General features: G+C 41.1%; 1 long non-coding RNA gene across 2 annotated transcripts in view; it reads left to right on the top strand.

Moving 5' to 3' along the window:
- The window catches only part of LOC143787658 (uncharacterized), a 39,898-nt gene that overhangs the window by 6,650 nt on the left and 10,369 nt on the right, over window positions 1–22,879 (top strand). Inside the window, exons 2-3 of one of the 2 annotated variants that reach the window (XR_013218422.1) lie at window positions 4,542–4,641; window positions 13,543–13,599. This is a non-coding gene — a long non-coding RNA (uncharacterized LOC143787658). The remainder of the gene's footprint in view (window positions 1–4,541; window positions 4,642–13,542; window positions 13,600–22,879) is intronic. The other variant, XR_013218423.1, reaches the window with a different exon arrangement.

Here is a 22,879-nt window from a genome sequence, read left to right as displayed (position 1 = left end):
CTAGGAAGTTTTCGCCGGCAGAGCGAAATTATGATGTGGGCAATCGGGAGTTGTTGGCCATGAAGTGGGCATTTGAGGAGTGGCGTCATTGGCTCGAGGGTGCTAAGCATCGTGTGGTGGTCTTGACTGATCACAAAAATCTGATGTATCTCGAGTCTGCTAAACGCCTGAATCCTAGACAGGCCCGCTGGTCATTGTTTTTCTCCCGTTTTGACTTTGTGGTCTCGTATTTGCCAGGGTCTAAGAATGTGAAGGCCGACGCTCTGTCTAGGAGCTTTGTGCCTGATGCTCCTGGAGTCGCTGAACCTGTGGGTATTCTTAAGGAAGGAGTTATCGTGTCTGCTATTTCTCCAGATCTGCGACGTGTGTTGCAGAGATTTCAGGCTGGTAGGCCTGACTCTTGTCCACCTGACAGATTGTTTGTGCCTGCTAGATGGACCAGCAGAGTCATTTCCGAGGTTCATTCCTCGGTGTTGGCAGGGCACCCGGGAATTTTTGGCACCAGAGATCTGGTGGCCAGGTCCTTTTGGTGGCCTTCCTTGTCAAGGGATGTGCGGTTATTTGTACAGTCCTGTGGTACTTGTGCTCGAGCTAAGCCTTGCTGCTCTCGTGCCAGCGGGTTGCTCTTGCCCTTGCCTGTCCCGAAGAGACCTTGGACACACATCTCTATGGATTTCATTTCTGATCTTCCGATGTCTCAGGGCATGTCTGTCATCTGGGTGATATGTGATCGTTTCTCCAAGATGGTCCATTTGGTTCCTTTGCCTAAGCTGCCCTCTTCTTCTGATCTGGTTCCTGTGTTCTTCCAGAACGTGGTTCGTTTGCACGGCATTCCTGAGAATATTGTGTCGGACAGAGGATCCCAGTTTGTTTCCAGGTTCTGGCGATCCTTTTGTGGTAGGATGGGCATTGAGTTGTCGTTTTCATCCGCTTTCCATCCACAGACTAACGGTCAAACGGAGCGAACTAATCAGACTCTGGAGGCTTATTTGAGGTGTTTTGTCTCTTCTGATCAGGATGATTGGGTGACCTTCTTGCCGTTGGCTGAATTTGCCCTTAATAATCGGGCTAGTTCCGCCACCTTGGTTTCGCCATTTTTCTGCAACTCTGGTTTCCATCCTCGTTTTTCCTCGGGACATGTGGAGCCTTCTGACTGTCCTGGGGTGGATTCCGTGGTGGATAGGTTGCAGTGGATCTGGGGGCATGTGGTGGACAACTTGAAGTTGTCACAGGAGAAGGCTCAGCGTTTTGCCAACCGCCGCCGCGGTGTGGGTCCCCGACTTCGCGTTGGGGATTTGGTATGGCTGTCTTCTCGATTTGTTCCTATGAAGGTCTCCTCTCCCAAATTTAAGCCTCGCTTCATTGGTCCTTACAAGATATTGGAAATCATTAATCCTGTATCCTTTCGCTTGGATCTTCCGGTGTCGTTTGCCATCCACAACGTATTTCATAGGTCCTTGTTGCGGCGGTACGTTGTGCCTGTGGTTCCTTCTGCTGAGCCTCCTGCTCCGGTGTTGGTTGAGGGCGAGTTGGAGTACGTGGTGGAGAAGATCTTAGATTCTCGTCTCTCCAGGCGGAGGCTTCAGTACCTGGTCAAGTGGAAGGGATATGGTCAGGAGGATAATTCCTGGGTGGTCGCCTCTGATGTGCATGCGGCCGATTTAGTTCGTGCCTTTCACGCCGCTCATCCTGATCGCCCTGGTGGTCTTGGTGAGGGTTCGGTGACCCCTCACTAAGGGGGGGGTACTGTTGTGAATTTACCTTTTGGCTCCCTCTAGTGGCTACTAGTGATTTGACTCTGGGTATGTCATTCATCCCTTGTATGCTCACCTGGGTCGTTAGGTCAGGGGTGTTGCTATATAAGCTCCCTGGACCTTCAGTTCAATGCCTGGCAACGTTGATATCAGAGCTAATCTGTAGTGCTCTTGCCTACTGATCCTGGTTCCTGCTTGATTAAGCTAAGTCTGCTTTCTTGCTTTTTGCTATTTGTTTTTGTTTGCATTTTTGTCCAGCTTGCATATTATCTGTTTCCTGACCTTGCTGGAAGCTCTAGGGCGGCTGGTGTTCTCCCCCCGGGCCGTTAGACGGTTCGGGGGTTCTTGAATCTCCAGCGTGGATTTTGATAGGGTTTTTGTTGACCATATAAGTTATCTTACTACATTCTGCTATTAGTAAAGTGGGCCTCTCTTTGCTAAAATCTAGTTCATCTCTGTGTTTGTCATTTCCTCTTACCTCACCGTTATTATTTGTGGGGGGCTACTATCCTACTTTTGGGGTCTATTCTCTGGAGGCAAGAGAGGTCTTTGTTTTCCTCTTCTAGGGGTAGTTAGTCCTCCGGCTGGCGCGAGACATCTAGCGACCAACGTAGGCATGTTCCCCGGCTACTGCTAGTGTTGGCGTTAGGAGTAGATATATGGTCAACCCAGTTACCACTGCCCTATGAGCTGGATTTTTGTACGTCGCAGACTTACTTGTTTCTCTGAGACCCTCGCCATTGGGGTCATAACAGGGGACCCCTCTATTCTTGATAACCAGCCTTGCTGAAGCTGACAGCTGAGGATAGCAGGCCCCACCTGTGAGTTTTGCCTGGCTGGTTATAGTAAATACAGGGGAACACAGGTTGCTTTTTTCATTTATCTATTTATTTATAGCGCAGGCGGCGGCTGATGAAACCCCCATCCTGCTGTCACTGTAATTAGCAGCAGCAGGGATAAGCTGATAGGAGTAATAGTCCAATCAGCCATCGCCTGCTGTCTTTTTTATTACTTAAATGTAACTCATCATTCTCCCCTGCTCGCGCCGATCGCTGGCAGAGCAGAGTACAATGTGAAAGCCGTGTTCAGCACCCAGCGCCGGGGAACAGCACTTACTGTAACACTTCTTCCCTGGCGCCCGTCTGTGTGATACAGATGCCACATGTGGGCCGCAAGTATTACACACACACGGACACTGACATCTCCGGTACCGGAAATATCAGGACGTGTGAAAGAGGCGTTATAGCGGGTTTTTATGATTGGCTGCTGTTACACACTAAAAGATGCTTATTATTGCAAAAAATAGTTTTTGCGTCACCACATTTTGAGAGCTATAATTTTTCCATACGAAAATTTGGCCCACAGAGTCATGCGAGGTCTTGTTTTTGTTGGACAAGTTGATGTTTTTATTGGTACCATTTTGGGGCACATGACATTTTTTGATCGCTTTCTATTCCGATTTTTGAGAGGCAGAATAAACAGTAACCACTAACCAGCAATTCATGATTTTTTTTGGGGGGAGGGCGTTTATACCGTTCCGTGTGTGGTAAAATTGATAAAGCAGTTTTATTCTTCGGGTCAGTACGATTACAGCGATACCTCATTTATATAGTTTTTTTAATGTTTTGGCTCTTTTATACAATAAAAATTATTTTATAGAGAAAATAATTATTTTTGCATCGCTTTATTCTGAGGACTATAACTTTTTAATTTTTTCGCTGATGATGCTGTATGGCGGCTCGTTTTTTGCGGGACAAGATGTCATTTTCAGTGGTACCATGGATATTTATATCCATCTTTTTGATCGCGTGTTATTCCACTTATTGTTCGGCGGGGTGATGATAAAGCGTTGTTTTTTGCCTTGTTTTTTATTTGTATTTTTTATGATGTTCACTAAAGGGGTTAACTAGTGGGACAGTTTTATAATGTAGGTGAGGTCGTTGCAGACTCGGCGATACCAAATATGTGTACTTTTATTGTTTAGATTTTTTTTTCATTCAAATATTTATTTAATAGAATAAATATTGATTTTTCTTAGAATTATTTTTGATTAAATATTTTTACAATTATTTTAAAACATTTTTTTTTTTACTTTTTTCTAACTTTTTCACTTTTTCCCACTGTGGGACAATTATTTTTTGCAGGTTGATCGCTTCTATGGCATGCAGATGAAGCAGCATCTGTATGCTATGGAAACTGCCAGCGCTGCACTGACAGGGAGAATTGGTGATCAGGCACTGCGTATGATCAACAAGTTTCCTTGCTCTGGTGATGCGGATGTTGTCATGACGACATCCGCTCACCATGGCAACGATCGGGACCCCACGTCACACCGAGGGGTCTCCGATCCAAAGGCAGAGGGGCTGTTAGGCTTGTGCAGGTTTCCGGAATGCTGCAGTCGTGTTCAATCGCAGTATTTCAGGGGTTAAAGTGCCGGGTGCGGTCTGTGAGCGCTCCTGGCACCTACCGTAGTGCTGGGTGCCGGGTGTCAGAATCAGCTGACATCCGGCAGCGATCGCCCGCGCACCCCCATGAGCGTGGCTGATCGCTCAGACCTAATATTCCATCCATGGTCAAATTGGCCCTGGTCACATGGACAGAATATTACGTCTGATGTCAGAAAGGGTTAAGCTTCCCATCATCTGGAGCAATGGTTCAGTTGGCTTCTGCATCCCATTGGCCATAGAACAATGACTTGTTGGTATCCTCTGCCCAGCAACCTGAGCTCCCAGCCCCCCACTTCACCTACATTATTATTTTTATGCTATTTTTTATTTTTATCTATAGGACTGGCCGGTAGGAGAGCAGGAGAATCCTCCGGTAGGCCCCTCTGAAGGACTGCTAATGAGCAGCGCTATTACAGTTGATTCACAATTTGCAGAAAAAGGTATAATCTAATCATTAATTAAACAAGCTAGCCAGTCTTATATTACATGGAAGCAAAGGTACATTTGTTCACTAGGTTCAGCTGAACAGTGGCCCCAATGATCAATGTTACTGGCCGGACTCTGCCATTGCCCATACATAAGTGATGACTGCTCATGTAACGCGGCTCTGCTGGGCGATATAGTGCAGCTTCAGTCTTTGCCCCAGCGCATTCTGCACAGACTCAACTGTGAAGGGAACAAGGTTATTTCAGTCTATTAATAACTTCACCACCTTCCACCCATTCCACCGACTTGCACCACCGCGGATATAGAATATTGCCTGCTGTAGATTCTAAATGCAGGAAAAAATGATACAGAGGAAATGCAATAGCCCAATTTACATTTCCTTCATATTTTATTCCTATAAAGGGCAGATAACCAGGCAAGCGAGATAGTAAAAATAAGAATTTAATTCAGGTAATAGAAAAGAGCTGTATAGAATGGTGCAGCGACGACTGAAAAAGAGAACAGAATTTATTTTCACATATCTTATTCTCAGAAAGAAAAAAATCTTCTTTATATATAATTATTGGGATTTTCATTGCAAGATATGCCGCAAATGGAAAGATGTCCTGGATCCCGAGGAGCCTCCTTTTATTTTATTATCAGATTTATATAAATATATTTCTTCATATTCCAAAATTGGAAAACTTTTCTGTGTGAGCCGGGAAGGAAATGAGAAGTTTTCATATTGTATGTATTTTCTTTTATATGAAACAATTTGTACATTTCTGTATAACATTGTGTCTTTATAGTTCTTCACAGTTTGCTTATCTTATATAAATTAAAAAATCCCTCATATTTAATCAACATTAAAAACTATGGTCATTAGTTACTGACATCAAAACTGATTTTTTTACCATATTTTAGGGATCACAGCTTCTTAAAGAAGGTGTGCTGAGTTTCAGGGTACAATTGCCAGTCTACCCTTCATTTTCATCCCCCTAATTCGTAATCTGTAGACTATGTGTTATTAATAATAATGATTCATTCTCCTTCTTCTTATTATTATTAATGCTATTATTACTAGTGACTATTTATAATTAGAGTTGAGGGAACTTTTCAAAATTCGGTTCCGATTACAATCGCCGGCGAATATTGTTTTTGCAGAATTCACCGAACGTTGCCAAGCTGCAAATCAAATGTGAAAATGTACAAATTCGTGTCAATTTCTGGAAACTCGATTCTACCTCGATCCTTTAGCATGGTGCTTGGTTTTGTAAATAATAATGAAATGAAAATTAATATAAAAATCAGTGCAGTGATGTAACATACTGTGGGGAAAATAAGTATTTGATACACCCAAAGAATGGAGAGGTCTGTAATTCTAATCGTAGGTACACTTCACCTGTGAGAGACAAAATCTAAAGATAAAAAAACAGAAAATCACATTGTATGATTTTTACATAATTAATTTGCATTTTATTACATGGCATAAGTATTTGATCACCGACCAACCAGCAAGAATGCTGCCTCTCACAGACCTGTTATTTTTTAAGAAGCCTGCACTCATAACTTGTATTAATTGCACCTATATGACCTCGTTACCTGTATAAAAGACACCTGTCCACACACTCAATTACACTCCAACCTCTTCACCATGGCCAAGACCAAAGAGCTGTCTAAGAACACCAGGGACAAGGCTGGGATGGGCTACAAGACAATAGGCAAGCAGCTTGGAGAGAAGGCAACAACTGTTGACACAATTATTAGAGAATGGAAGAAACACAAGATGACTGTTAATCTTCCTTGGTCTGGGGCTCCATGCAAGATCTCGCCTCGTGGGGTAAGAATGATTCTGAGAAAGATCAGGAATCAGCCCAGAGTTACTCGAGAGAACCTGGTCAATGACCTGAATAGAGCTGGGATCCCAGTCTCAAACATTACCATTAGTAATACACTACACCGTCATGGATTAAAATCCTGCAGGGCACACAAGGTCCCCCTGCTCACGACAGCACATGTTTAGGTCCATTTGAAGTTAGCCAATGGCCATCTTGATGATCAAGATGAGGCATAGGAAAAGGTCATGTGGTCAGATGAAACCAAAATAGAATTTATGGGTATCAACTCCACTTGTTGTGTTTGGATGAAGAAGTAGGATGAGTAAAACCCAAGAAACACCATCCCAACCGTGAAGCATGGTGGGGGAAACATCATCTTTGGGGGGTGGTTTTCTGAAAAGGGGAACGGACCACTACACTGTATTGACGGGAGGATGGATGGGGTCATGTATCACGAGATTTTGACCAACAACCTCCTTCCCTCAGTAAGACCACGGAAAATGGGTTGTGGCCGTGTCTTCCAGCATGACAATTACCCAAAACACACAGCCTGGGCAACTAAGGAGCGGCTCCATAAGAAGCATTTCAAGGTCTTGGAGTGGCCTAGCCAGTCTCCAGACCTGAACCCAATAGAAAATCTTTGGAGGGAGCTTAAAGTCAATGTTGACCAGTGACAGCCTCGAAACCTGAATGATCTGGAGAAAATCTGTATGGAGGAGGGGGCCAAAATCCCTGCTGCTGTGCGTGCGAACTTGGTCAAGAACTACAGGAAACGTCCGACCACGGTAATTACAAACAAAGGTTTCTGGACCAAATATTAAGTTCTGTTTTTCTCTTGTATCAAATACTTATGTAATAAAATGCAAATTATGTAAAAATTCTACAATGTGATTTTCTGTTTTTTTTATTTTTAGATTCTGTCTCTCACAGGTGAAGTGTACCTTCGATAAAACTTACAGACCTCTCCATTCTTTGTAGGGGGGAAAACTTGCAACATTGACAGTGTAACAAATATTTATTTTCCCCACTGTAACCTTTAAGTGATAAAATGTTAGCTGCCACTTAGGCTTCTTTCACACTAGCGTCGGGCTCGGCCCGTCGCGGTGCGTCGGGCCGAGGTCCCCGACGCTAGCGTTGTCTCCGCCGCACAACGGGGGCAGCGGATGCATTTTTCCAGCGCATCCACTGCCCCATTGTGAGGTGCGGGGAAGTGCGGGGAGGTGGGGGCGGAGTTCCGGCCGCGCATGCGCGGTCGGAAAAAGCGGACCGTCGGGAGCAAAAAACGTTACATGTAACGTTTTTTCATCCCGACGGTCAGCCACAGCACGGCGCAACCGTCGCACGACGGTTGCGACGTGTGGCAATGCGTCACAAATGCGTCGCTAATGTTAGTCAATGCTGAAAAAACGCATCCTGCAAGCACTTTTGCAGGATGCGTTTTTTCGGCAAAACGACGCATTTGCGATGTATTGCAGTTAACGCTAGTGTGAAAGTAGCCTTATTAATGAGTACAAGGTAGAAGCAGTATGCAGTGATATTTTGAGCTCCCTCTAGTGGTGACTTTACGGAGCCTGAAAAATCCATTTAATTAATGTTTATGAAGGGAAATTGGAAATCTGTAGCAAAAAAAAAACAAAGTTTCACGGATGTAAAGATATATTAAGAAATTACTTTTCCATGAATATTGGTCCTTAAAAATGACATGCTGTTTTCAGATGCATACTTACTATAAAACATAATTCAGGACATTCATATTTTTTCTACTTCACAGCTTGCCTTTTGTTAGAGCAGCGGTTTATGCTCCAGAGCTGCTATTCAGTAGCTGGGAAAAGGAAGCTTCCATCGTATTCAACCATTATATGCTTTTTTTAAATTTTCTGGGAATCAAATATAAAGATGAAAAAAAAAAAGTGAAAATGAGAATTTGATATATTGTGAATGGAGCTGAATTCTAAAATCTGACGACTGCTCTTGGCACATCACATACAATGCCTTCTCATAGCCGGTTATGTTTGTAATCAGCTTTCATCATTTATAGTATTAGCGGAGAGAATAACCGTTGAGCAAGCAAATCCTTCACACCAGGAAATTTACCGTAATAGCCTTGAATTCAATGAATCCCAGATATAATCACATCAGTGATTTTGCAGTAATTTTAGCAATTTTTTTTTCCAAACGTTTTCGCTGCCATGTGAAAAATTAGCATTTTGTAAATGCCGCTCTAGTCTCCGTTAAGGCTTTGTTTTGCCGACTGAATTATGAATGCTTTCACATAGGAAGAGCGTATGTTGTGTCTTTATTTCAGCAGGTAACATTAGGATATTAACTATTATTTATGCATCAGTGCGTTTTCCCAGGGTAAAAAAATGCTTCTAACCTGATATAATTTCTTTTAGTAATCACCTTAAAAATGATAAACACTCCGATGCCAAGCAGCTTGATGTTCTGCAGTCTTGGCTCCGGCCCATACACCAAGCTGTTTGGAGACCTCTTTATTAGTTTTTAATTTATTTTCATCAATTGCTTATTTTTTTTCCTGCTATTCCAATAGGAATCCTGTTCATTAGCGAAGCTGAGTGTTCATTAAAAAAGCTTAAAATGTATTTTTTTTAATAGTAAATTAAGATTTATAATTTTAGGACAAATAAAAGTAACATTTATTAAAGGAGATCTGGGCATAAAGTTTAGCTGTGATTAATGGGAATATGCAGGATTTTTTCTTTGTCCTTAGATACTGTTGACAAACTAACGATCGTTTTGTTCATTAGTGGAGCCAGCAGGAGATCAGTCTTCTAGATTAGGGACGATTATTTGGGGAAGAGGATGAATTTTGGGAAAGGAACAGAGCAGAAAAGCAATGTCACATTACAATGTGTTCCTCGTGGGCAGGGACCAAGGGGCAGAGGATTTCTTGACTCATGGACCTCCTAACCCTGTGCACTCGGCAAATCACTGGGTAATTACTATTCTGTGAGCGCACAGCAAGTGTAGGCCAAAGATCCTGATACAAAGTGCAATAAGTAACTTTTGGGTTGTAAAACAATCAAGTTCTTCTTTAGAGGAAATCTCCTTGTGTGGTTACTGAACGGAGCGGAATGTTGGAATTTTTGTCTAGGTTTGTGCATTTTTATACATTTTTTAAACATATCCCTGACTATTGTATTTTTTTAACATTCTTTTTCTTGTCTACATATTGTCGCATAGCAACAGTATGCGTAACATTAGTGTGAACACCGTGTTGTGCTCAAGTTTTAGTGTAATGTAATTGTCATCTTACTCGATGGAAATTCACATATTTCTCAATTATGTACTCACATTTAGTGCTGCCTCAATGTGTCTCCCTTTAAATCATGCAGGCACAGAAAGTGCCGCCTACCTCTCTCCATGTAAATAATGAAGGCACAGATAGTACTGCTTCACTGTTTATTTATGTAAATAATGAAGGAACAGATAGTACTGCTTCACTGTTTCTCTATGTAAATAATGAAGGCACAGACTGTACTGCCTCACTGTTTATTTATGTAAATAATGAAGGCACAGACTGTACTGCCTCACTGTTTATTTATGTAAATAATGAAGGCACAGACAGTACTGCCTCACTGTTTATTTATGTAAATAATGAAGGCACAGACTGTACTGGCTCACTGTTTATTTATGTAAATAATGAAGGCACAGACTGTACTGCCTCACTGTTTATTTATGTAAATAATGAAGGCACAGACTGTACTGGCTCACTGTTTATTTATGTAAATAATGAAGGCACAGACTGTACTGCCTCACTGTTTATTTATGTAAATAATGAAGGCACAGACAGTACTGCCTCTCTGTTTCTCTATATAAATAATGAAGGCACAGACAGTACTGCCTCTCTGTTTCTCTATGTAAATAATGAAGGCACAGATAGTACTGCCTCTGTTTCTCTATGTAAATAATGAAGGCACAGACTGTACTGCCTCTCTGTTTCTCTATGTAAATAATGAAGGAACAGATAGTACTGCCTCACTGTTTCTCTATGTAAATAATGAAGGCACAGATAGTACTGCCTCTCTGTTTCTCTATGTAAATAATGAAGGCACAGACTGTACTGCCTCACTGTTTCTCTATGTAAATAATGAAGGCACAGACTGTACTGCCTCTCTGTTTCTCTATGTAAATAATGAAGGCACAGACTGTACTGCCTCACTGTTTATTTATGTAAATAATGAAGGCACAGACTGTACTGCCTCACTGTTTATTTATGTAAATAATGAAGGCACAGACTGTACTGCCTCACTGTTTATTTATGTAAATAATGAAGGCACAGACTGTACTGCCTCTCTGTTTCTCTATGTAAATAATGAAGGCACAGACTGTACTGCCTCTCTGTTTCTCTATGTAAATAATGAAGGCACAGACTGTACTGCCTCTCTGTTTCTCTGTGTAAATAATGAAGGCACAGACAGTTACTCTTCTCTTTCCCTTTCTAAATGACTTTGGTTCAGATTATTTTGCTTCCTGGTCTCTCCAGATCATACTGCCTTCATGTCTCTTTTTTATAAATGATGGAGGCACAACAGATAATACTGCCTTCCCGTGTAAATAAATAAGGCACAGATAGTGCTGCCTCCAAGTCTCTTCCTATATATGATATAGGCACAGATATTGCTGTTTCCCTGTTTTTCCAAGTTAATAATCTAGAACAGATATTACGCCTTACTTGTCAATGTTGATGATGTAGGTACAGATAGTGCTGCCTCCAAGTCTCTTCCTATATATGATATAGGCACAGATATTGCTGTTTCCCTGTTTTTCCAAGTTAATAATCTAGAACAGATATTACTCCCTACTTGTCAATGTTGATGATGTAGGTACAGATAGTACTGCCTCCCTGTCTCTCCATGTAAATGATGTAAGCACAGATATTACCCTTTTTTACTCTTGTCTGTGCATGATTTAGGCAGAGGCATTACTATCACCATGTAAATCATGCAGGCACAGATATCACTATCTCCCTGTGTGTGGAGTCATGCAACTGCCTCTGCTGATTTAGCGTTGCTATGGATGGGCGAACCCGAACTGTAAAGTTCGGGACCATAACGAACACATAGTTCGGGTCCAGGGCGGCTGTAAAAGAAAACATAAAATGAATAATAAACATTATAAATATTATACTTACCTGTCCAGCGACGCGTCCTCCCATCCCGCTGTCTCCTGGCCGCATCTACTTCCGGGGCCGCTCATTACCTTCCGGCGGTATTCCCTGCACTCGGCAGTCTTCGGCTTTTTCAGGCAGTGTTTGTGCAAAGCGTTTGCAACTTTATTTTCTGTTTAAGTCTTTCCGTGTACAAATCCATTCATGCCTTTAACTTTTTTCTTTTCTTATTAATCCTGATGCAAAAGTGCACAAAACACTAGAATGACCATCGGTTCGTCGGGCTGGTGGCAGCGTGCCCGGCATTACAAAGTGATTTTCTGGTTGTAAGGATAGACGTCCCTCATATTTACAGCATCCGGGCTTCTCGCAAAATGTTCTTCAATTCTGAGGAAACTTTCCGTAGGTCTTATAAAGCACGTCTGCTGGAAGACGCCGGCGAGGGTGGCAGATTGCCTCAATAAAATATCAAGTCACATATGAAATCTTGTGTTTTTTTCCTAATACAAATCATATTAATATTTATCAGAGTCCAGACAGGACTATTATTTTTATCTTCTTTTCGATGACACCGGAGCAGATCCACATCTTGATCCAGGTATAGAGTCTGGAGAAGAATTGCATTTCATGTTTTTTAATTTAAACTTTTTCTTACCGCGGATTCAGCTTTGAATTTTGTTGTTTACTTCATGTATTGTAAAAGAAAAAAAAAAAATATATATATTTTTCATTGTTATGTATTAGATTTTGAAAACCACAAGTTTACAAGGTAAATTTCATAAGAGCGGAGATTTAAAACGATTTTTTTCTCGTTCATATCCAATAAGATATCCCATGAAAGTGTGAACAGCGAGACCTTGAGCCCTGACAGTCTCACAAATCCCGGGAATGAAGGGGCTCCAGTCTCAGATTTCGGAGTAGAGTTGACCTTTCCTGAGTGTTGACTCTTCACTGAATTGAATAGAAGATGTAATTGGCCGACGGAAGCTGGAAATCCTGAATATAAAGAAGGATACGGCAAGACGCCGGCACGCACTCATCCTTTTTTTCTAATCTATTTTATTTTTATGTTTTGATTGTAGATATTTTTCTTTTCTCCACATATCTACGGCGACGTGTTGTAGGAGCTTTTGATAGTTTCACTTAGAGATTTACTTTATATTAACCACATGGACCATAGACGGTAATAGACAGAATGTGATTCATTGACTATTATAGGAGAGTGTTGTGGGCATGCTCTATGACCTGTGCAGAGGTTATTACGCAGGGAGGAGAAGGAAGTGAGCTATGGCATCACTAATTATCTTCTATAGAAGAGTATTATGGGCATGCTCTATGACCTGTGCAGAGGTTATTACGCAGGGAGGAGAAGGAAGTGAGCTATGGCATCACTAATTATCTTCTATAGAAGAGTATTATGGGCATGCTCTATGACCTGTGCAGAGGTTATTACGCAGGGAGGAGAAGGAGGTAAGCTATGGCATCACTAATTATCTTCTATAGAAGAGTATTATGGGCATGCTCTATGACCTGTGCAGAGGTTATTACGCAGGGAGGAGAAGGAAGTGAGCGATGGCATCACTAATTATCTTCTATAGAAGAGTATTATGGGCATGCTCTATGACCTGTGCAGAGGTTATTACGCAGGGAGGAGAAGGAGGTAAGCTATGGCATCACTAATTATCTTCTATAGAAGAGTATTGTGGGCATGCTCTATGACCACAAAAAAGGTGAGATGTGACATCACGTGTTGTGAATCATGAACTCTGTGTTATCCATACACAGTTGTTGCCTAATACTAGGTTTCATGGCAAAAGCTGAAAATTTTTAAGAATTTACACTTTCTTTATACACTACAGTTAGTGATATATGACGTTTATAAAAACATTTCATTATGAAAAAACATGATTTAAAGATATTTAATTTTTTATATTTTCCCTATTAAGGGAATGTTTCAGCCCAATCTGCGACCTGTGCAGAGGACATTGTGCAGATAACTGCAGGTGAGCTGTGATTGTTTGTTCCTGTGTTTTCCATATACAGTCTTTGTGGTCATACTCTATGATCCGTGCACAGTCGTTGTGTGAGCTGTTACATCACCTATTATGCTCCCGAGCAGAGTGTTGTGAGCATGCTCTGTGACATGTGGAGGAGGTCATTAAGCAGAGAGGGGGAGGAGGTAAGCTGTGACATCATATATTGCGAATCGTGAATCCGGTGTTATTCATATATACATGTTACCTAATATAAGACTTACTATTATATCTATAGTGAAAACTTACAAAATTTAACATTTTAATTAAGTTACTGATAGGAAAAAAATTGTAAAAATATTATAAATTAAAAAATATAATTCTGGTTTACACAATAGGTCATTTTCTGATGGCAATTTCATTTTAACCCCTTCCTGTCATTCACCGTACATGTAATAAGAAATAGCACCATCAACAGCTGTATATTACAATGGTTGCACGTGGTGCCAGCACTGGTCATGGCCACTTAACCATTTAGATGCCTTTGGCAATAGCAACAGCAGCATCTAGATGGTTAACAGAGGGTAGGCACTCCCTCTTTATCCTCATCTGCACCTTGCAAAGAGTGACCACAGGATGGTCAAGGCCAAGTAATGACCTGGGCACCTGCTAGCGAGGTCTAAAAGGTCTCATGTCAGTGCAAAACTGACAGATTTAACGCCTTTCAATACAAAACGCTCCAAAATATATCATTTTTTAGTCAATGATACACAAAAAATGGGATAGAAAGTAATCATAAAATCATATATAAAAATAATGTCATCTTGTCCCATATAAAAACCCCAGAAAAATATTCAGAAAGTGAACAAACAGTAGTTTCTAACCACATGTAGGGTTAAAAAAAATTATTTTACAAATTGTGAGGTCCATTTTTGCCAGGTGCCCCTTGTGAAGATGAACAATTTGGGGCCAAGTCAAAATTTTAGTGGAAAAAACTTTTGTGTCCTAATTTTACAAAGATTTGTGAAACAACCTGAAGTCCAGAATGGTTTCTACCCCTCCAGATGAATTCTGTGGCAAATTTAGTATCCAACAAGGGGTCACTTATGTTTTTATTTTGTTGTTTTGACATTTCAGGGTCAACTGCAACACACGTCCATAATACAGTATATTCCAGGCAAATTGAAAACCAAAAGCCGCTCCAGAGACAATGTGTAACAAATGATGTTGTCATCATCTCCCGCTACCCCTTCTAAAAAATGAAAAAGTGAAGACCTAACCACATTAAAGCTGAAGGAAGGTACTTTTTGTTTGCTCCCTCCACTTTTGCATTCCTTTATGTGAATCACCTGAAGAGTTAAAAAACGTCCTGAATGCGGTTTTAAATACTTTGAGAGGTGCAGGTTTAAAAATGGTCTCACTTTTGGGAGTTTTCTGACATATAGGAAGTCATTTTGAACCAGATTAGGTTGCATAAAATAAAAAAAATGTTTTTCAAATTTTGTTGAAAAAAGAAAAATTTTAATCTTTTGAGCTTCCTAAAAATAAATAAATAAAAGGACGTTTTAAAAATGATGCCAATTAAAGTAGACATATAGGAAATGTTATCTGGTATGACAATTTGTTTAAGAGCATAAAAATTAAACTTTAATAATACTACAGTTTTTTTCAATACATTTTCACCAAAGTTCCAATACTTTAATCAATAAGATTTTTGTTTAGTTGTCTAATTTGCTACTATTGTGAAGTACAAAAGTGTCACTAAAAACATTCTCAGAATCATTGGATTGGAAGGAATATTACAACATAAAATGGAGCTGTCAGGAAGATGACTATTGGCTTTGACGGTAAGGGGTTAAAATGAGTCTCTCACCCCAATTTTACACATTAAATTAAGCCTGGTCGGCGTTCATAGGAGATCGTGATTTTTGCTACACATAGCAGTGCTGAAGCCGTTATGTGTAGCACAGGCAATCGGATGATCACAGTTTCAAGTCTCCTAAGAGGACTATTAAATACAGTAAAAAGTAAAAAAAAGAAAGAAAAGTTTTAAAAAAATAAAAAACAGAAAAGTTGAAATCCCCCCCCTTTTGAGGCATTAAAAATAAAACAAATAAAAAAAATGAAAAATGCACATATTTGGGATCGTTGTATTCGGAAATGTCTGATCTATCAAAATATAAAGTGAATTAATTTGATCGGTAAACGGCACAAAGAGAAAGAGATCAAAATTACATTTTTTTGTAGCCGCAACATTGCAATAAAATGCCATAGGAGGCGATCAAAACATCTTATGTACCCCAAAATGGTATCAATGAAAACATCAGCTCAGCTTGCAAAAATAATCCATCACCCAACCCCAGATCCCCAAAAATGGGTCTCTCAAAAGCGAAATATTTTTTTCTAGATATATCTGAATTAGTTTTCATTTCTTAAATAAAAAAAATTATACATGTTTGATATCTGTGTCCTCGAAAAATGGAAAATTAACCAGGGGTGAAGTGGTTAACATTGTCATTTCCTTTATCCAGAAGATAATCTTTACTCCATATGTTACTTGAGGTTTCGGTGCACCCTCGGCATTGCCAAGTAGGCACAGTGGGGAAAATAAGTATTTGATACTCTGCCGATTTTGCAAGTTTTCCCTCCTACAAAGAATGGAGAGGTCTGTCATTTTTTTCATAGGTTCACTTCACCTGTGACAGAATCTAAGATAGAATCACATTGTATGACTTCTACATAATTAATTTGCATTTTATTTAATGAAATAAGTATTTGATCACGGACCAACCAGCAAGAATTGTCTCACAGACCTGTTAGTTTTCTTTAAGAAGCCTCCTACTCTGCACTCATTACCTGCATTAATTGCACCTGTTTGACTTCATTACCTGGGCTACAGGCAAGCAGATTGGTGAGAAGGCAACAACTGTTGGCACAATTATTAGAAAATGGAAGAACACAAGATGACTGTCAGTCTTCCTCGGTCTGGGGCTCCATACAAGATCTCACCTTGCGGGATAAGGATGATTCTGAGAAAGGTCAGGAATAAGCCAAGAACTACATGGAGGATCTGGTCAATGACCTGAAGAAAGCTGAGATGACATTTTCAAATATTGCGATTAGTAACACTCTACACCATCATGGATTAAGATCCTGCAGGTCACGCAAGGTCCCCCTGCTCACACCAGCACATATCCAGACCCATGTGAAGGTCGCCAATGACCATCTGGATAATCCACATGAGGCATGGGAGAAGGTCATGTGATCAGATGAGACCAAAACAGAACTTTTTTGTATGAACTCCACTCGCCATGGTTTGAGGAAGAAATAGGATGAGTATAACCCCAAGAACGCAGTCCTAACTATGAAGCATAGTGGGGAAACATCATACTTTGGGGGTGCTTTTCTGTAAAGAGAACATGATGACTGCACCATATTGAAGGGAGGATGGATGGGGTCATCTATCGCGAGATTTTGGCCAAAAACCTCTTTCCTCAGATAGAGCATTGAAAATGGGCTGTGGCTGGGTCTTCCAGCATGACAATTACCTGAAACACACAGCCGGGCAACTAGGGAGTGGCTCTATAAGAATCATTTGAAGGTCCTGGAGTGGCCGAGCCAGTCCCCAGCCCTGAGCCCAATAGAAACTCAATGTTGCCCAGTGACAGCCCCGAAACCTGAAAGATCTGGAGAAGATCTGTATGGAGGACGGGGACAAAATCCCTGCTGCAGTGTGTGCGAACCTGGTCAAGAACTACAGGAAGCGTCTGACCTCTGTAATTGCAAACAAAGGTTTCTGCAGCCACTATACTCTATACACCTGGAAATGGAAGGGAACAGCTGTAACCAAGAGGACAGAAGACTGTGCACCTCCAAATTAATACCAAAGCATACAGATGTTGTCATATATAGTGTGAATCCGAAAAAACTCAACATGCTCCACTGGCCTCCGGAGAATTGAGATATCCTTCCCTAGAAGCATTCTCTAATCCTGGGGTGCCTGACGGGACTAGTATGGAAGAACCTGGGGGTCGTGCGGCTATGTGCAATGGGCCCCTGTTACCTTTACTATCATTATGTCTTACCTATAAAGTTTAGACACACTTACCCTGATGTTTCAGACTTCGTTTCTCCTCCATATTTTCCATTCCATCGCTGGAATACTTTAAACCCTTTTTTGAATAACATACAACAGAAAGTTACTATGCAAAGGTTTATGATCTAAGCCAAAAAATCCCATTAGAAGCATCGTTCAGAAGCTTGCAAGAGAAAATAGCTAGGGTGCTCTCCAGATTTCTGTCAAGACGTGGAAAAAGAATGTCAATTTACATGACACAGCGAGCCTGGTAATAATACGGTACCTCTGAAATGCCACGCTAATGGCTCCAAAAAACAGCATTTAAAGGTGATTTACTTTAAATCGAAGAAATTGTTACATTTTTAAATGACCATTTGGCAATTTTGATTTTTTTTCTGCCTCCTACTATTGGGCACATCTATTTCCACATGTTTGTGAAATGAATTCTTTATTAATAATCTCCTGTATTCATGGTTTGATCTTCAGTTCCTCCTTGGAAATTGTTCAGACTTATCAAGATTACGCCTCTCTTCTGCAATTCTTGTTGATGCGATGTATAGAAAAAGCAAAAAATTTGAGACGCGAGTGACGAGAATTATACTTAATGTAAAGTCTACAAACTAAAGCAAGTGCAACTGTATCCTATGATAATATGTGTATGGATTCACTCTCTGGTAGGCAATAGGTCTTAGGGAGCGTTCACACTGGCAACGTAGTTTTGGTCCAAACAGGTGCAGTTTTTATTGCTTTCCATGGGTTGCCGAACACCAACACAAACTCATAAACATAAATCCCGGCCTTGTGAAGGTGCTAACTAGACAGAAGAGACCCTGGCTACTCACACGGCTGAGCTAGCCCCAATCCGGTCACTCACAGCAGCTATTGTCCATTGCTCCCCGGTGGTGGAGGTCTCCGCGAGCTATAGCCGCACCGGCCGCAGGCTCACAATGCTGATCACACGGAGCTGAGGGAATGGACAATGAAGAAACAGTCTTGGGGCTTCCTTTTATGTTGACTGTAGACCCAGGGTTGGACATTACTGGGCTAAAAAAATTGTGATTTTGTGTAAGTCAACAATATTACAGTGACATCAGAATTTTCAGAATGATCATAATGAGTCGTGAAAATCAAGGAGGCCAATAGTTAATCCTTCGGAAATAGTAATCTATAGCGATAGAAATGTTGGTTGATTCTGGAGAATGACCCTATATTAGCTCAGAGAATACCAAAACACACCAATATAGTTTTTAGAAAAAAATACTAGAGACTTACAGCAGTCGGATTGTCTGGCAAAAATTAATAATAAAATGAGCATAAAGGAGTCTATGACTAGGCGGGAAAATAAGATTGAAGAAATGTTCAAATTTAGTTTTCTTAATACCTTCAATAATTTCCACGACCGGATTATGGGATTACTTAAGAAATATTGGCTGATTCTGGAGAATGACTTTACATTAGCTCAGAGTACACCAAAAAGCCGCAATATTGTTTTTAGACAAAATAGAAACTTGAATCATTTTGTTGCACCCAACCGCATCTCTAAGAAAGTAGTGAACACACAAATAGGGATGAGACGACCCGTGGAAGTTTAGGTTCTGGTACCCGACCCAAACTTTATTTCAAAGGTCGGTTCGGGTAGCACAACTGTACCTGAACTTGAACCAGAAGCCGAACCCCATTGAAAACAATGGGGAACCAAACTTTTGAGCTGGAAGAATTTCTCTCTCTTTCAGCAACTCCGAACATTGTAACAGACTTCCGGGAGAAGTCAGTGTTCGGCGTTTACCACCGGACGCCAACTGTACTGTACGAACCCCAAACTTTCAAGTTCGGGTTCGCTCATCTCTACTCACTGACTGGTGATTATACCTGCTCCCTGAATTCCCAGGGATATATTCAGTTGTGAGGAAAAAAGTGTTTGCCCCCTTCCTGATTTCCTGTTCTTTTGCTTGTTTGTCACACTAAAATGTTTCAGACCACCAAACAAATATATTAGACAAAAATAACACATGCACAAAATGCAGCTTATAAATGAAGGTCTTTTTTATTAAGGGAAATCCAAACCTACAGGGCCCTGTGTGAAAACGTGATTGCCCCCTAAACCTGATAACTGATTGAGCCGTCCTTAGCCCACAACAACTGCAATCAAGTGTTTGCGATAATTACCCGGCAATGAGTCTTTTACAACGCTCTGGAGGAATTTTGTCCCACTCATCTTTGCAGAATTATTGCAATTTAGCCACACTGGAGGGTTTCCGAGCTTGAACCAACTTTTTAAGGACATGCCACAGCATCTCAATCGGATTAAGGTCAGGACTTTGACTAGGTCACTCTAAGTCTTAATTTTGTTTTTCTTAAGCCATTCAGAGGTGGATTTGCTGGTGAGTTTTGGATCATTGTCCTTTTGCAGACCCCATGTGCACTTCAGTGTGAGGTCACAAATAGATGGCCGGACATTCTCCATCAGGATTTTTTGGAAGATAGCAGAATTCATGGTTCCATTTTATCACAGCAAGTCTTCCTGGTATTGAAGCAGCAAAACAGCCTCTGAGCTTTACACTACCGCCACCATATTTTACTGTTGGTATGATGTTCCTTTCCTGAAATGCTGTGTTACTTGTATGCCAGATATAATGGAACATACACCTTCTAAAAAGTTCAACTTTTGTCTCGTCAGTCCACAGTCCTTTGTGTTCTTATTGCTCAGCAGTGGTTTTCATCTTGTAAATCTGCCATGCGGCTATTTTTGCCTAGTCTCTATCTTATGGTGGAGTAATGAACACTGACCTTAAGTGAGGCAAGTGAGTCCTGCAGTTCTTTGGATGTTGTTGTGGGGTCTTTTGTGATCTCTTGAATGAGTCATCGCTGTGCTCTTGGAGTAATTTTGGTCGGCTGGTCATACTTGGGAAAATTCACCACTGTACTGTTTTTGCCATTTGTGGATAATGGTGCTCATTGTGGTTCGCTGGAGTCCCAAAGCTTTATAAATGACTTTATAACCTTTTCCAGACTGATAGATCTCAATTACTTTGCTTCTCATTTGTTCCAGAATTTCTTTGAATTGTGGCATGATGTCTAGCTTTTGAGGTTCTTTTAGTCTACTTTATTTTATCAGGCAAGTCCTATTTAAGTGATTTCTTGATTGAGAACAGATCTGGCAGTAATCTGGCCTGGGTGTGGCTAGGGAATGTGAATTCAGCTTCCCAAAGATGTGATAAACCACAGTTAATTTATGTTTTAAGGGGGGGAGGCCTTCACTGTTTCACACAGTGTGCTGTAAGTCTGGATTTCTTTTTCCCTTAATAGTAAAGACCTTCATTTAAAATAAATGTGTTTACTTGTGTTATTTTTGTCTAATATTTACATTTGTTTGGTGATCTAAAACATTTAAGTGTGACAAACATGCAAAAGAATAGGAAATCAGGAAGGGGGCGAACACTTTTTCACACAAATGTAGATGTGGGGGCTCCAAATGTTTATGTTGTGTAATGGGTTCACATGGGTGTAAAAACTTCCAATAAAAAACCACTGGTGAGGTCTTTCCCATCAACCAATTTTTAAATTACAACTCATCCTTTTCTAGTTTGTTTGCTCGAATGTATCTGTGGGCTTCAAGATGTTGGTTGTACTATTCAACCTGCCCACAATGTAATGAACAAGCACTGACATAACATTCGGAGTGGGGTATTGTGTTGTGAATTTGCTTTTTGGCTCCCACTAGTGGTTACTAGTGATTTGACTCTGGGTATTTCAGTCATCCCTTGTATGCTCACCTGGGCCGTTAGTTCAGGGGTGTTGCTATATAAGCTCCCTGGACCTTCAGTTCAATGCCTGGCAACGTTGTAATCAGAGCTAATCTGTTGTGCTCTTGTCTACTGATCCTGGTTCCTGCTAGATTAAGCTAAGTCTGCTTTCTTGCTTTTTGCTATTTGTTTTTGTTTGCATTTTTGTCCAGCTTGTACATAATCTGTATCCTAACCTTGCTGGAAGCTCTAGGGAGGCTGGAGTTCTCCCCCCGGGCCGTTAGACGGTTCGGGGGTTCTTGAATTTCCAGTGTGGAATTTTGATAGGGTTTTTGTTGACCATATAAGTTATCTTACTACATTCTGCTATTAGTAAGTGGGCCTCTCTTTGCTAAACCTAGTTCATCTCTGTGTTTGTCATTTCCTCTTACCTCACCGTTATTATTTGTGGGGGGCTTGTATCCAACTTTTGGGGTCTATTATCTGGAGGCAAGAGAGGTCTTTGTTTTCCTCTTCTAGGGGTAGTTAGTCCTCCGGCTGGCGCGAGAAATCTAGCGACCAACGTAGGCATGTTCCCCGGCTACTTCTAGTGTTGGCGTTAGGAGTAGATATATGGTCAACCCAGTTACCACTGCCCTATGAGCTGGATTTTTGTACTTCGCAGACTTACTTGTTCCTCTGAGACCCTCGCCATTGGGGTCATAACAGTTTGCCAGGCCAGTATTAAATGTTAAATGCATTGCAGAAGCGGGATTATAAGAAAGAAAGTTCTGAGGTTTTTTTTCTCTCTCTCATTTTTTTTTCTTTTCCCCTTTACCTCTGAGTGGCTTGTGTTTGCTGCAGACATGAATGTCCAGACCTTGATTACAGGTGTGGACCAGCTTACTGCTCGTGTGCAGGGCATACAAGATTATGTTATCAGAAATCCTATGTCAGAACCTAAGATACCGATTCCTGAACTGTTTTCCGGAGACCGATTTAAATTTAGAAATTTCAGGAATAATTGTAAATTGTTTTTGTCCCTGAGACCCTGTTCATCTGGAGACTCCGCTCAGCAAGTGAAAATTGTTATTTCTTTTTTACGGGGCGACCCTCAGGATTGGGCCTTCTCGCTGGCGCCAGGAGATCCGGCATTGGCTGACATTGATGCGTTTTTTCTGGCGCTCGGTTTGCTTTATGAGGAACCCAATCTTGAGATTCAGGCAGAAAAAGCCTTGCTGGCTATGTCTCAGGGCCAGGACGAGGCTGAAGTGTATTGCCAAAAATTTCGGAAATGGTCCGTGCTGACCCAGTGGAACGAGTGTGCATTGGCTGCAAATTTCAGAAATGGCCTTTCTGAAGCCATTAAGAATGTGATGGTGGGTTTTCCCATTCCCACAGGTCTGAATGATTCCATGGCCCTGGCAATTCAAATCGACCGGCGGTTGCGGGAGCGCAAAACCGCAAATTCCCTCATGGTGTTGTCTGAACAGGCACCTGATTTAATGCA

The sequence above is a fragment of the Ranitomeya variabilis genome, chromosome 8 (assembly GCF_051348905.1).
Source record: "Ranitomeya variabilis isolate aRanVar5 chromosome 8, aRanVar5.hap1, whole genome shotgun sequence".
Classification (NCBI taxonomy): Eukaryota; Metazoa; Chordata; class Amphibia; order Anura; family Dendrobatidae; genus Ranitomeya; species Ranitomeya variabilis.
This window is presented reverse-complemented; position numbering and strand designations above follow the sequence as displayed.